The following is a 13,565-nucleotide window of genomic DNA, read 5'->3' as shown; positions in this document are numbered from 1 at the left end:
GTCCAAATATGTAAAAAATAAACTTTGTAGATTGTGAACATTCTCTCAGGTCTTTGGTGAAGAAGGGCATCCCTTTTTCATGGAATATTGATTGTCAGAAAGAATTCTCACATATCAAACAAGCCATCACAGATGCACGCCTCTTGAGCATGTTTAATCCCAATGCCAAAACTACCTTAACCACAGATGCCAGCATGTAGGGATTAGGTGCGTCTTTCACACAAGTTGTTGATGGGGAAGAGAAAGTGATAGCCTTCATATTCAGGACACTCAATGTCCCTGAGCCTAACTACTCCACCATTGAAAAAGAAGCCCGTGCCTGTTTTTGGGCGGTAAATCATTTTAAATTGTTTCTATGGGGTATTCAATTTACCATAAGAGCAGATCACAAACCTCTGCTAACTTTATTCTCTACCAAATGCTTTAAGAAGGCCACCCCTACATCTCTAAGTGGGTGTTAGGTCTACAAGGTTTTAATTACAGTATGCCATTTGTACCAGGTGAAAAGAACCAGGTTGCAGATTGTTTCTCAAGATTTTCAATTGATGTGTAAGGTTCTTATACTAAACCCTCTGACTATACAATTCTTTATATTGACATTCCTGCCATCAGTAAGGAGGAATGGGACTGTTGTGCACATGATGATGACACACTATTGCCCCTCAAAGAACTAATTAGTAAAGGGTGGTCCAAGAACCTAAAAGAAGTCCCTGAGAACCTTAAACGTTTTTCGGTTGTAAAAGACAAACTGTCTATTATTGGCAACCACATACATAGGAACAACAAAATCATACCACCTAAAGGCATATATGAACGTATCATTCAGATTGCTCATGAGGGTCACCCCGGCAGGAGTCTGACTAAAAGCAAATTTATTTTTCAAGTCAAGGGGGGAGGGAAAGGAAAGTTGAAGTCCATTTGGCTTCCAAGGAGTTATATCAATATCAATAGGGAGAATGGACCACTTGTACCTGTGTTACCAGGGTCAATAAGTTTGGGATTGTTCCTTAAAATAACTCTCATATACATACACAAGTTATGGGCGGTATATCTTGATTCTCCACCTTTCAGTGACATGGCAGCATCATCATTGGGTTTTAAGCATAGGTATGCTGACCTCCACCTGGAGGATGACCAACTGGTATTACATTAGTGCCCAGGAATGAAAATGGTGGATGCAGTGCTCATGTGAGGCGGGTTACAATTCTCTACACCCCCATTAAGGATGACTCTTTAATGGTATGGTGTGAAAAAACATTAAAACAGTGCTGGTGCGTGTATAGATCAAGTTACCAATCTTACGCACTCTAAGGTTCATTAGTGGATGACTTGTTTCAGCCTCGTTTTCCAGTAGGATCAAGGGGCTTTCTTCAGGACCAAAAAAGGAATAGATGCATGTTGCGGCAACTACGGTAAGTAAATTATTGACTTACCCATTTAGTACATTCAGGTCAGGTAAATAGTACCTGTACCTGTAATCAAAAGAGAAAGAATACATTCATTTTATTTTCTTCATTACATATATTAACATTATTAAGAATCCCAATAACTGATTGGTAGCACATATCATTGTGCTACCAATCAGTTATTGGAATTTGAGCCCCATTTCAGGACATTACCCGTGTGGGTCATGCTCTGTGTGCAATTTACCAACGGTGACCAAAACCATCCAACTCACACCGGATCTTCATTGGACAATACGTCATCAAACCAATTGCAACTCCACACATGTAATTTACATGATCACTTGCCCCTGTGACATGAAATACATAGGAATGACCTGCTGCAAAATAAAACAACACGTCTGTGAACATAGGAGTAAAGTGAGTTGCAAGAGGTTACAACAAAAATGAGCAAACAATATATTGACTTTGACCCTCTCCCCCTCAGTACTTTCATCTCGGCTGAGGGAGGTGGGGGTGAGGGACACAGCTCTGGATCTTTTGACCTCTTTCCTCACGGGGAGGGAACAAAGAGTCAAGCTGGGGGAGTTCCTATCTCCATCCCGACCAGTGCTGTGTGGGGTCCCTCAAGGGTCGGCACTTAGCCCGACCCTTTTCAACATCTATGTGACCCCACTAGCCAAATTAATAAGATCTTTCGGGATGGAGGTAGTCTCTTACGCAGATGACACCCAAATCCTCGTCTCTCTCCCCCATTCCCCCACGAGACTCTTGCCGAGCTTAAGAGAACTTGCCGGCAAGCTGAGAGGGCCTGGAGAAAAGTCTTTGATCCCACGTTAAAATCACTGTACTTTGCCCAGCTTAAGTCCTACCACAGAGCTATTTGTCAAACCCGGGCCGCATATTACGCAGCTGAGTTCTCCAACAGCCCCAACCCCTCTAAGTTAATCTTCAAGGTACTTTAAGACCTGATGGGGAAACGGGTCACCTCACAAGAAATCTGTACGGACTCGCACTGTGAAAGCTTGGCATCCTTTTTCGTGGAGAAAGTGCAGAAAATCTACCGAGGATTCACACCAGCTGCCCCCGGGGATGCTCTTAGCGATGTAGAGGTTTTGGTGTCCGAAACCCTGTCAACCCTGCCGACCATGTCTAATGAGGTATTCGACACTCTGAGCCTCAAAATTAAATCAGGCTCCCCCTTAGACCCTCTGAAGCCGGAGCTTTTCGCCTCTCTCCCGCCTCTCTGTCGTGAGCCCATTTTGGAGTTGATCAATCTCTCCCTCAGTGAGGGCTTGGTCCCGTCATCCTGGAAGCAAGCTGTGGTCAAGCCCATTCTGAAGAAATCTAATTCTGACCCCTTGCTCCCGGAGAACTATCGGCCCATCTCCCTCCTGCCTTGGACCGCCAAGGTCATGGAGGCGCACGTGAACACCATTCTGTCTGCCCACCTCTCGCGTAATAATATTCTTGACGAGAGTCAAAATGGGTTTCGCGCTCAACACAGCACTGAAACTGCTCTGCTCTATATGATCGAGCATCTGCGGTCAGTGCTAGATGCGGGGCAGACCGCGGCGCTCCTATTGTTAGACCTGAGCGCCGCGTTTGACACGGTGTCTCATGACATCTTGTTGCGGCGTCTGGAGGAAGTGGGGATCGTAGGGAAGGCTCTTCAGTGGTTCCGCTCATTCCTCTCGGACCGGTTTTTTAAAGTAGCCATTCCACCTGGCCAGTCCTTGTACCATTCTCTGGAACTGGGAGTCCCTCAGGGCTCTGCCCTCAGCCCCACATTATTTAACTTGTATGTGAAACCGCTGGCTGCTGTCGTCAGGCAATATGGCCTTACTATGACATCGTATGCCGACGACACGCAGCTGGCGGTAACACTCAGTGGGGACCCTGAGGTGACTGCGCCCAGATTCCGGGCAGGACTTATAGCTGTGGCAAGCTGGATGCGTAACAACTGCCTACAGCTTAATGCCAAGAAAACCGAGGTCCTGATTGTAGGGAAGCAGGCGGAACTCTGGGGAGACCAGTGGTGGCCCCTCGAACTGGGGGCGATGCCCATTCCAGTGGCCGAAGTCAAAAATCTGGGGGTATGGCTGGATTCCAATCTTTCTTTTACCAGCCACACAAAGAAGACAGCAGCCACCTGTTATGGTATTCTGCGAGGTCTTAGACCAATCCTCAAATTTTTCGACCCTCCCACGCGACAACTGGTGGTTCAGGCCTCTATCCTCTCCCGGATAGACTACGGGAGTGCCTTACTCCTTGGAGTCAACCAGGCCGAGGCGACTAGGCTTCAGAGGGTGCAGAACGCTGCTGCACGGGCCATTGTAGGTCTTCCGAGACGATGCTCTGTCTCTCCTGTTCTGGCCTCTCTACACTGGCTTCCGGTCAGACAGAGAATCAAATTTAAGGCTCTCTGTCTGACATTCAAGATTCTGAAGCTTTCTTCTCCCCCGGCCTTGACGGGCCTTATTTCTTCGTATGTCCCCACGCGGTCCCTCAGATCCGAAGCTCAGCATCTGGCAATTAAGCCTAGGTTCAGGCTTAGCAGGATGGGAGGACGTTCTTTCCGTGTTCTGGCGGTTGACCTATGGAATTCCCTTCCTGTACACATTCGCGCCCTCAACAACTTGACTCTCTTCAGACGGGCCATCAAAACCCACCTGTTCATCTCTGCTATCTAGAGTCCCTACTTTTCAGCTCTGATCTGTTGTGTTGTGCACATGATCAGGCGCCAGGACGCCCCTTCGCTGGGGCAGCTGTTGCGCCTAATAAATGTTATTAACATAACATAACATAACATTCAGATGTACTAATCGCCTCCAAGTTTAGATCTTGTATGGAGGCGGTTGGTCATTGGATGATTCAGAACTCCCTTAGACTGAATGGGGAGAAGACTGAGGTGATGGTGTTTGGGGGGAAAGAAAACATCTGGTCAGTCAATTGGTGGCCCGACTCACTAGGAACATGCCCTTCCCCTACAACATCTGCCAAGAATCTCGGGGTGTTGATAGACCCTGCCCTTGACCTGGGCAGCCAGGTGAGTAGAACCGTCTCCACCTGCTGGGGTTTGATTCACACCCTACGAAGGATCAGGAAATATCTTTCCTTGCAGGCTAGAAAACAAATAGCCGTCGCACTCATTGGTTCTCGTTTGGACTACTGTAATGCACTGTATGCTGGGTTTAACAGGAGCCACCTGCAGCGCTTACAGGTAGTCCAAAACGCCATAGCCAGATTTGTTCTGGATATTCCCAGACGCTCCTCGGCCACTGCGGCCAGGAAAACGCTGCATTGGCTACCGGTAGAACATCGAATCCGGTTCAAAGCTCTATGCATGACCTACAGAGCCATCGCCAAAAATAGCGACACGGGAATTGGGTCTATCATCTCCCACTACATCCCTGGAAGGAACTTGCGTTCCTCCGGGAAATTGCTTCTGACAGCCCCCCGCGTACGAAGAGCTAGATGGGGTGGCAGGGCCTTTTCCACTCTAGCTCCTAAATGGTGGAATGACCTTCCCCTGGACCTGAGATCCCTCCGTCTCTACAGAACTTCCGCACTGCCCTAAAAACTCTTCTCTTTCGGCAAGCCTATATGTAAGGTCTTCTGTCTCAATTTCTGATCATATTGTTAGGCGCCTTGATACCTGCGGGTTATTGTCTTGCGCATTATAAATCTCCCTCATATCATATCATATTGACTTTGACCACTCCATTGAAGACTTGAAGTGGATAATATTAGAAACCCTTACCGTAAGAAACCACAATGTGGAACGTATCCTTTTTGAGAAGGAACAACGTTGGGTACACCGTATACAGACCAACCCACTTCGTGGAGAAGTGTGGCTCAAATGGTTAGAGCGGCAGACCCTGATGCAGAGGTCTGGTCCGGGACCAGGGTTCAATACCTGCCTCGGCGAGTCTTGGGCTCAATTTCCTCGGACCTGATAATTCTCGTGCCTATTCTAATCATGGGTCCAACTCTGCAGCTCTGGGCAATAGCTTGCTTAATCTCCACAATGGCCCCAACAGCACTGGGATGCCTGGCTTCACCTTGGGGGTGCCCAGGAGTGGACATTTCACAGGGAGAAAGCCAGGAAGGGTTCCTAAGCGGTATACGGACAGCGCCGGGACACCTCCGGTGGAGGTAGCTGTGCGCTTTACAAATGCCTGCATTTTATTACAGACCAACCCACGAGGAATGAACGACAATATCCCGTGGCATGCATTAGCATGAGCTAACATCACTTGAGTGGGCATGATCATGTAATCAATTACACCTATTGTGTATAAACCCCAAATTACACCACATGATGACACTGTATTCTATTTACTCATCAATCTTATATGAGTCTTTCCATCATGTCCTTCCCTACCTTACCCACACAAGCAAATTTCCTTAGGCAATTCATTAATATTTTTATATTTTCTTAATCCTTGAAATGAAATGATGAAATGAAATGTCATTTGTAAAGCGCGATGGCTACCCGGATGCCTTCCAGCACTGTGGAGGAGTACAGCAACCAGAGTAGTGAAAGAAAAATACAGATCTAAAAGAGCCAGGTTTTTAAGAGCTTTTGAAGTGAGAGCAGATTGGGCACTTTCCGCAAATGAAGTACAAGGGCATTCCAACTGATGGTGCCATTATATGAAAAGAAGCTCCCACCACATCTAGCTCTCCTTATTCTGGGCTGTAAGGCAAGAAAAGAGGCAGTTGAACGAAAGTTTCTCCTCGGTTGATAGGGAGTAATCAGCGATTGGAGAACGGGCGGGCCGTTCTTCCAAAAGGCTTTATGGGCCAAGCACATAGCCTTGAACTGGATCCTTTCCCTGATCGCCAGCCAGTGCAAACTCCTTAGAGCTTGTTTGTTCGGACTGCCAACGTGAAATCTCGAGAAGCCTGCGAGCAGCACACTTGTGAATAATTTGGAGCTCATTGATGGTGTACTGTGGAGCTCCCAAATATAAGGCATTCCCATAATCCAGGCGTGAGAGGATCAGAGCTTGGACCATGACCTTTCTGGTATGAAAAGGGAAAAGCATCCTTAGTAGGATGAAGCAAATTGCTGTGAGCTTCACTGCCTGATGATTAAAAGTAAGGGAACGGTCAAGCCAGATACCGAGGGTCTTAATCTAGTCTGTAGGGACTGGGGCCGGGCCCAGACAATCGGGCCAAAGTAATGCCGGATTTAAAGAGAGGTAGTTACCCAGGAGCATAAGCTCCGTATTGTCCCCATTAAGTTTAAGGCATGAGAGTTCCATCCATTTTGCAACCCCCTCTAGGCAGCAGCCTAGGGTGCTAGATGATTCCTCGGGTGGTTAAATGCCACCACGAGCTGCGTATCACTCCATTCTGTTGATAAGTGGCACTTTCCAGAAGAAATTTCATGACCAAGGTAATTCACACGATGAAGGCAAAATATCATCTCCTTTGAAGCATAATGCCCTTTTCTAGCCATGTCAGTGAAGATGAAGGCACAGTAGGTCTTTCAGTAGTCTAGAGTCACAGAATCAAGCAGAACATCATCAACATACTGAACTAAAGTACAGTTTCTGGGAAAGGCCAGGGTGTCTATATCTTTCTTTAGAGTTTGGTAAAAGATTGAGCAGACTCTGTAAATCCTTGATGAAGTCTTAGGTGTGCAAGCTGAATTAACCCGAATGCGAAATTTATTTTCTTTGTGGATGGTTATGGAGAAGATGGTGGACCAGCAATGTATCACTATAAACTATTGGCTTTTGTGGGTACAGGAAAAGATGACAGTGGACTTGGGTGCCACAGCTAGAGATGCCCAATTTATTTATTGCCTTCAGCTACTGATGAACATGTAAACAGGCATTAGAGGACTATGTGGAATCCAAGGCAATAATTCATCAGGTTGATCCTTTTCTTTACTACCTCTATGGACAAAATGTACCCCTTGTTACTGACACCAGTGGACCATAACATAAGGTCTCTTGAGGAAGCTATTCTGGCAAATCTTTAGATATTTCAGGGTTATAGACAACAGTCTGACTATTCATCTCACATAACAGGGCAAGGAGCTTGTTTTTCCTGCTCTGCGGCACATTGATGTAGACTCAATCAGGTGTATAGAAATAAGAACAATTCAACTTCACTGGGCACTACCAGACACAACAATTCATTTTTAAGAAACCCCTTTGGTCTGTACACTTCAGGCATACTTTGCATTTCTTCATAGAACTATGTATGGTTTTCTTTAATGTTGGAACAATTGTTCCTTAATGCTCTTGAAACTGGGAGTGTTCCAGAGGACATGAACAGTGACTTTACTTCAGGGGGATGATAGCAAGACAAATAAGGATGGTTTTATACCCCTCTAACTTGGCACAGACTCGGAACTCGGATATATCCACTAGGATGGACTTTTTCTTGAACTGAGACTAAAATCACACATTCAATAAAATTGCAATAACAGCGAAGCAGATTTGCCCCACAGTAATGACAGAGAGGGGTAAGTTTGCAAACATTAAAGTTTTATTCACAGGTTAGTAAAGTTCCAACCTCCATTGGAACCAATTAGTCATATAAAAGTCACATAGATACAGCATACATGAATATAATCCAAGTATTTAAATTTAGTTAGTTTGGGTATTACATTATTAAAGACAACATAAGCAAATCAAAGTTACAACTTGATTCTATAAAAGAAACTCTCTAATCCTAAGCTAAGTTTGGGGGCAGGTCGGGGCAAATCAGACGCAGCATGTGTTGGCAAACATAGCCTCAATAGAAGAACCAAATAAAGGTTTGAATTACAATGATGAGGAATTCACTTGCTCTTGAAAGTAGTAATTCTAAGAGCAGAAGAATAAGAAGCCTTGGTCTAAAGAGATGGACGAGTATGTCCACCTGCTAATGTGGACAGTGGAAAGATCAAGCTAACTATCAAGTATGACACAGTTAAAACATGAATTGATAAATTTTTCAGGTTCCCACTAACCAGGAATCAATGAAAACCCAGTGTTCTCTCCACACTTGTTGTTGTCCTCCTTCTCAAGAATAATACAATGGTTCTCAAGAATAATACAATGCCATCTTCTTTGCTCATCATGACCTTCAAGATATCTCACAACGAGTATTCAGCTCCTCTCCTCCGGTCCTATGGATGCTGGGAATAATCATCCAAACTAACGTATTGCTTCTCTATGGCCTACAAACTGTAAGCTAAAAAGAAATATCATTTCTAAATGAGAACATGACAACTCTGGTGCCTGGAGCAGAAACAATGTTATGCACAGCAAGCAGAAATATGATGTTTTTTCAGAATAGGGTGCACCACCTAGGCCTGCTCAGAGTAATGTTAAGATGCACAAATGCTAACTAAAGTGAATCAAAACATGTGGTTCATTCAGTTTAATAAGCATAAATATAAAACACCACATACAATAATGTATGAAATAATATGTGATCATGAGTAAGTCATATGCAAATCTTGTGTAAATTGGTTACTCCACATTTGGACTTTGCCTTACTACCCAAATTTAGCACTGATGGTTTTTTATTTGCATACTGATAGCTGTTGAGGGAAATAAACACTTCAAGCTTACACTTACAATATAGTCATGCTTTCATAGACTCCGAATTTTAGGTTATGTATTCTACTAAAAGGCCAAAAATAGCTGGATGTACAAACAACGGAGTATCAATGAACATAGATACAGAAAAATTAATACAGCGCCTAATCTACACATATAATTGATTCCGCATAGGAGACACGGTATAATAAACTCCAAGATTAGTACACAACCCAAGATGGAGGCAGAATCCAAATCCTTTTTCATTAGGAAGGAAAGCATAAAATCTATTTCCCTACACTACTCTCATAAATGATGGTTCTGGCTGATTCCCCTGTCTCATTTCTCAAAGGTGTCAGTATGTATAGACTTCCTTAGAACTACTCACGTCAAATGGGTCCAATAGCTTAAAGCTATGGAGCTCGCTCTTAAGATGCTCCTTCTCCGAAAAAAATCTAGAAGTCAGATTTTCTGTCCCTGCCCACAAAACAAAAAGGATAACATCAGCCCCCTCCTAAATGTATCATGTGACAATTATTTCACTTTTTTCCGCACTAGAGTGATTTTCCATGACTTCTTACATGAAATCTTCCTCGCTTCTTTGTGACCATGGACTGTAGATAGGCAACGCTCAGAAGATATCTCAGACTGTTCAAAGGCATTCCAGTTATCTCCTTAAACTAAAAATAACGATGGTAAATTCGTTATACCTACAATCGGATGAGAGCATTCTGTTCTGGCACATACAAAGATAAATTGAATCCTTTCTTCAGTAGCTGAGAAACCAAAACTGTAAACAGTTTCTAACTTTGGGCCTAGACTGCAGGCAACTTTAACACACACAATCACATTAACATGATTATAATGTCCTTTTGCACCTGTGTATACAAAAATAATGGTGTCTTGTAATATATGAAAATTCTATGTAAAGTGCACATTACTTTACTTGTTTAATGTGTAAAATAAATGCCTTTAATAAACATAAAACGTATGCAGGTGTGTGTAACCTGTGAGTATAATGAACCCCTGTTCTTTAGAGTGTGGTATGCGTTCTATCAAAATCATGTGTCAATCATGTGAGCAATCGTTAGCAGGTTACAAATTTGCATATCATTAAGCATGAATAAATGATGGTAACACTATGTCAACTGGGGCATGGTAGCCTCTCAATGGTTAAAGGGTGTCAGGGACTGGTAAATGGGTTCGGTTTCACCACAGTGAAGGGAAGCCTCTCCTTTATCTACTTTATCGCTTTGAATTGGGGTCTTAGTCAGTTGATCTGCAGTTATTCTTAAACTTTCTTGGATTACATCATCCACTTTGGTATCACTTTGTTTGCCCTAAGTTGACAGGGTATGCCCAGACGTGGGTCCCTTGCTCACTTTGCCACTGATTCAAGCTAGCCTAGCTGATGATGGCTGATTAGCCAGAAACCGGTCCCAGGACGCTTGTTTCCAGTCCAGGGACGACACAGCTTGGCAGTTTGGGCTGGACTGTTCCCATGAGGCATAGGGTCAGATTGATTTGCATATGGCCATGTCTGAACTGGGGAGGGTGGAGTGAGCTAAAGAATGATGATGGATTAAACCCAGATCAGTTGACTGGAGGAGAGTGTTTGATTTGCTCCAACGCTCTGTCCATCATCCCCTTTGGTATCGCTTTGTTCGCCCTAAGTTGACAGGGTATGCCCAGACGTGGGTCCCTTGCTCACTTTGCCACTGGATTCAAGCTAGCCTGGCTGATGACGGCTGATTAGCCAGAGACCGGTCCCAGGATGCTTGTGTCCGTTCCAGGGAAGACATGGCTTGGTAGTTCGGGCTGGACTGTTCCCATGAGGCACAAGGTCAGACTGATTTGCATAGGGCCATGTCTGAACTGGGGCGGTGGAGTGAGCTGAAGAATGATGATGGATTAAATCCAGATCAGTTTTGACTGGGAGTGAGGGTTTGATTTGCTCTAAAGCTCCGTCCATCATCCCCTTTGGTATCGCTCAGCCAAATCAATGGGCCCAGCACTAGGCCATGCTGCACCCCAGTCTCCCCTGGATAAAGCTGTCCTTTAGCTCTCTGGTTTTGGGTTGTCATGCTGGGACCGGTCAAACACTTGCCCTTGGAGTAGCATCATTTTGTGTCTATCCTTCTAAGTTTGGTTAGACCAATATATATTTACCTTTGGCCTTATGTACTTGTGTGATGTAATAATATTAATGAGATGTAGTGCACCAAATATATGGCAAGTACCTTTATTGTGTGTTTCTGATATATATGTGTGTTTGTGCACATATCTTGCTTTTCAGAAATGACTTCTATAGGTTTAGATTGTAAGGTGGTGTGCTAAAATGCTTTGCATTTGCCAGGGATTAGTGAAAGTGAATCATACATGTATTGTATGCTTACTTTATCAATTTTGACTTGGAGACTGAGGGGCATATTACCAAGGGTGGCGATAGGCAATTATCGCCGGTTTAGCGGCCGTTTTCGGCTGCTAAGCGCCGATAATTCTATCGCTCTATTAGCAAGCTGTCGCTAACTGATGTTAGCGACTGCTTTTAGGCGATAGCGAGCGGTTTGGGGCCCGTTTTGCATGTCAGCGATATTTATCGCTAATGACATGCAAAGAGGGCGTACCCAACCTGTTAGTGACTGAAAGCAGTCGCTAACGTCGCTATCGCCTATTAGCAAGGTAGGCGTAGCGATGGAAATATTCCCGCTATCGCCAAAAACCAACGCCTGCTCAGACCAGTTCTTAGCCATGTTATCCAATGGGAGGTGGATAACCTGGCTAAGACCATTTTGTCGCTAATGCGTGAATATCGCTGTATCCTCAGCGATATTCACGCATTTCGCCGCTATCGCTGGATAGTTTAGCACAATGGAGAAAAACGTTGCTAATACCATGTTTTCTCCGCTAACATATCCAGCGATAAAAAAATTGTTGCTAAGCATATTTAGCGATAATTTGCGCTAGTTGTTGGTAATATGCCCCTTAAACTGTTGTTAATCCCTTTTCCTCTTGAGCTGCTAAACGGTCTATTGAGCAGAGCTGTATTTGAAGAAACAGCCTGACAGGCAATACACCAGGTTCTGTGAAAGGAATCAGACAATCTGGAATACTGATAAGAATTGTAATGCAAAAATAGCTATCTGTCAGTGATGTCCTTTTCCTCAGGCTTGCATTAAGATCTTAGGCATCCACGTTCCGACACCGCCAGATCTGCTTGCTATAATAGCCAGGTGAGTGCGAGGGTGTAGGGGAAATTGAACCTGAAATGAAGGAGTTGAATTGGAACACTTCATCTTCAGACATGGTGTTTTTAAAAAGTCACAAGATTGTTGTTGATATCGGATGGAGACAAACATTAGTTGTGCTGTGCATCAAATGATACTTACTGATGAGACATAAATCTACAGTCATACTCCTCACATTGAAGAACAATGTTACAAACTACATCAGGGTGTTCGGATTTCCTCACATCTCTTCCCCTCACTTCTCTTACAACAGCAGAGGTTATCTCAAACTATTTAAGGGAGACAACATTCCATTGTAGTACAACTTGGTACTTTGTACAGGTTGTCTTTTCTTTGCAAGCATTTGTGAATGCAGGATTGTAGTATTGAATAAATAAATGTCTCCCTGCAAAGATATTGTTATGCCCTGCATAGTGCTTTCATATCTTGCAGTTTACCAGTCCACCTACTGCTCAGCCACTGTGTGTGTTTGGAGTAGAATGTTGGGAATGCTGTGATGCGTGGAATGCTGGTTGTCTGATTGAGTGAGGTATGACAGTTACAGATGGGATGAGCAGCAGGCAGGCTGCTTGTGGTGGGGTTTGCTGTGGCATAGGACTAAGGGCTAACTGCTGGGCTAACCTACTTCATTACTACCTGTTCTTCTGGTCTACCTGTCTGATGTACCTGCTTATCTTCCTCCTGTACAACTGGAATAAAGGTACTTACAAATTTATATGGCTACCAGCGTCTACTTTCTACCACAGAATACAACATATTTTGGCGATGAGCGACAGTTCAAAATTTGCAAACATTCGTGACAAGAATTTTCAATTCTATTAAGGACTAGGAGGCGAGGATTATGCTTTCTCATTTCTTTTAATGAAATGCTCAGCAGCCAATCAAAAACAAAAACTACAAATCCCATGAACACTTGGGATGACCCTTAGAGGAAACACTATATAAGGTCCAAATACTAGTCCTTCTTCCTCTTTCTTTGGGTAAGCAGATCCACATAAAAAAACAATCCCATGTAGAGTAACAGCAAAAGTTCCAAACAAGCCGTGGAAATCCAAAGGATCTTGTATCAGAAGATTGAGGTATCCTGGATCCGGGCACAAGGAGATAGGGAGAACTCTTGAGGCACAGCAACCACATCATTTCTGGTCTGAACCTGTAAAAGATACGGAGCCGTAATATCCCAATAATGGAGAAATTAAAGCAATACAGGGGGGAAAAAACAAGGAATAATATATACAACTGCAACAGTATGCAAATGATTATACAGTACATAAAATGCAACAAAGTGATAATCAGGGTGGGATAATCCTCGCCTCCTAGTCCTTAATAGAATTGAAAATTCTTGTCACGAATGTTTGCAAATG

This window comes from Lissotriton vulgaris, unplaced genomic scaffold, assembly GCF_964263255.1.
Source record: "Lissotriton vulgaris unplaced genomic scaffold, aLisVul1.2 SCAFFOLD_1857, whole genome shotgun sequence".
NCBI lineage: Eukaryota > Metazoa > Chordata > Amphibia > Caudata > Salamandridae > Lissotriton > Lissotriton vulgaris.
Note: the sequence above shows the minus strand (reverse complement) of the source record.